The following is a 2966-nucleotide window of genomic DNA, read 5'->3' on the forward strand; positions in this document are numbered from 1 at the left end:
CTAAATACTTTATCCCTCGGTTTTCAGTAAAACCGAGGTAATAAGTCATTAAAAAAATATAAAAAATTAAAAGGTTAAAAAATTAAGTTGCTGGAATTCAAAGATGTGTCATCTAAATACTTTATCCATTGGTTTTCAGCAAAATTGAGGTATACTTTATCCCTATGTATTGGGTCTTGAACAATTGTTGTACTTACGTTGGTTGAATAAGAATAGAAGACCTCGTGTAGTGGCATATGGAATTAACGTTCTATACATTTCCGCCTCTTATTCAGTGCGTACTACTTCACTTCTAACACACACACATAAAATCTCTCATCACCTCTCTCAAGGAAAAATGTAAACTCCACCTCTAAAAATACCAGCTCTTCCGCCTTCCAACACCTCCCTCCTTGCCTCTAGCAACGACACAAACATCACTCACCACCTTCCTCAACTCCAAGTGTACCATACCCTCAACCTCCAACAACTATTACACCTCTCCGCCGAAAAACAGAACCAACACCCTTCAACACTTCAAACTCTATAACCTCTAACACTCACCTTAAACTCACTTTCAGCCACTCAACAACCCTTACGCCACCACACAACTGCAGCAACCATCACAAACCACCAGGCTTGAGCTTGCGTCCACCACTGCAACCATCGAGTTCCACTCTCACCATAACATTTCTCAATGTTAGCATCACCATTTCAGCTACATTTTCATAGTAAACACATGGTACACATTGGTATCAAGTATATTGTAAAAAGTGTAAGAGGTTGAACACATGGAACACACAATTAACATAATTGTATCTATATATTTTCATAAGTGTGTCCATTAGGATCTGCGTATTGAACATTGGGGAAGAAACTACATCAGTAAAAATAACACCATATAATTTCTGTTAAATCCAATTAAATTAATTTCAAAAATCTTTGCATAAATACACTAAGTTTTGCATCTATAAAAAACAACAAACAACTTAAATAAAAACATTACATTCTACATTGAATTGCTACGCTACACAATCAACTTACACATTAGCATTACATAATTATCGTGTACATTAAAACCACAAAAACTACAAACCCTAAATTCGTCCATAATTTCATCCACTTATTTGTATTTTGAGAGTCACCTCAAGTTCTCATACCTCTTGGTTTGTTCATCAATAGATAATTGTATTGCTTAAATGGTGTGCCCATGTTCTTCAATTTTTCCTTCATGCTCAACCAGTTTTTTCCATTATTCTTCATTATATTTTTTAAAGAATTTTGACCTCTTTTTTTTCGCTTCATGATAAAAAAAACTTCATTTTAATCTTCCACTTTATCATAAAAACAAATAAAAATAGTCACACAAAGTTTGAGACGACCCCTGCAGAAATTCAAAAAAATATCACCCACTGACCTAAGTTGCAAAATACTCATAGGTGAAAATTACTGAAGGATTATGAGTTTCTCATCCGATAGTTTGGACATCTCCAGAATTACTTTCCAAAATAATAAGTGTTGTTTCCTTTTGTAGAATGGAAAAAAAATACACTAACATTTAGGTATTTATTACTGTTTCGATCTTGAATAAACATTTGAATGAGAACAATTATCGGTGTCTCTACCATTACCATGGGATTTAGAAATTGTAGAAAAATGTGCAGAATGCATTCTTATACTTTGATTTGGAACTATGAGAAGAAAAATAAACAATTCATTTCAAATTTGGATAAAATGAAGATTGAATTACGTTCCATTTGGGTTAAGATAAAAATAAAACCATTATCAATTTGGGAGAAAATTATGAAGAACATTATGCCATGACCTAATTTGATAGAAGATGAAGGTGATAACCTAATTTCACAATTATGTAAATATTGAAGATGAAGCTTAGTAAGTATAATTAGTGCTAACATGGACGCAACGTAACGCCGACTTGGACGAGTCATGGAAAATTTTAACTCCTTTAAGGTAAATGGAAGGAAAGGAAAAACGAGTTACATTTTGAAATGTAGAGGGACATAATTTGTCTTTTTTTATAAGTTATGGACCAAAATAATTCTCGAGTATAAGATAAAGAACTAAAAAGAGTATTTATATCAACAAATGACACACTGAAAAAAAAAACACAAAGACTATGTGGCCTAATGGATAAGGCGCTGGTCTATGGAACCAGAGATTTTGGGTTTGATCCCCAACATAGTCGTTTATCAAATTAAATCAGTTTTTTTACATCAAATAAAGTATATATTTATTTTTAATGAAAAAATAATATATAATCTCTCTTATCTTTATTATAAGCAAAAATTAACTTTTAAAATTCACTGAGGAACTAGTGTATTTAGACTATATATAGACCGGATTGTTTTCTATTCAAAACATCTAGAAAATATATGTTTTTAATATATAAATCTTTGAAAATTATTTATATTTATGAATAAAATTAATCATTTGTTTATTATTGTCTCATAACTATAACAATGAATATTTTGGTCACTTAACTTTTTAAATTGTATTATGTTTGTAATTTATTTGTCTCCTATATTAGTCAATGTCAATAAACTTGTACAATTGGCAATGATATGGAATATGAGATGAAAAAGTGTACTTTGTAAGTGCAAAGTGGACACTACATGGATTCCAAATTATCAAATCATAAAATAACCTTAAATTGGTTGAGGATAAAACACCCAACTTTTGAAGTATATATTTATTTTAAATGAAAAAATAAATATATAATCTCTCGTATCTTTATTATAAGCAACCATTGACTTTTAAAATTCATTGAAGAACTAGTGTATTTAGACTATATATAGATCAGATATATTATTTATTCAAAACATCTAGAAAATATATGTTTTTAATATATAAACCTTTGAAAATGATTTATATTTATGAATAAAATTAATCATTTGAATAAATTTTAGAGTGCCAATTCTTCTCCTCATTATTTATTTTGGTTCTATGATGATAAGTGCAAACAACAT

At 30.0% G+C, this 2966-nt stretch overlaps 1 non-coding gene across 1 annotated transcript; it reads left to right on the forward strand.

The window, feature by feature from the left end:
* Window positions 1–2112: 2112 nt before the first annotated feature.
* On the forward strand, window positions 2113–2185 carry TRNAH-AUG (transfer RNA histidin (anticodon AUG)). The gene has a single exon. It is a non-coding gene; the product is annotated as a tRNA-His (tRNA).
* Window positions 2186–2966: the final 781 nt, after the last annotated feature.

Source organism: Lathyrus oleraceus, chromosome 6 (genome assembly GCF_024323335.1).
Source record: "Lathyrus oleraceus cultivar Zhongwan6 chromosome 6, CAAS_Psat_ZW6_1.0, whole genome shotgun sequence".
Lineage (NCBI taxonomy): Eukaryota > Viridiplantae > Streptophyta > Magnoliopsida > Fabales > Fabaceae > Lathyrus > Lathyrus oleraceus.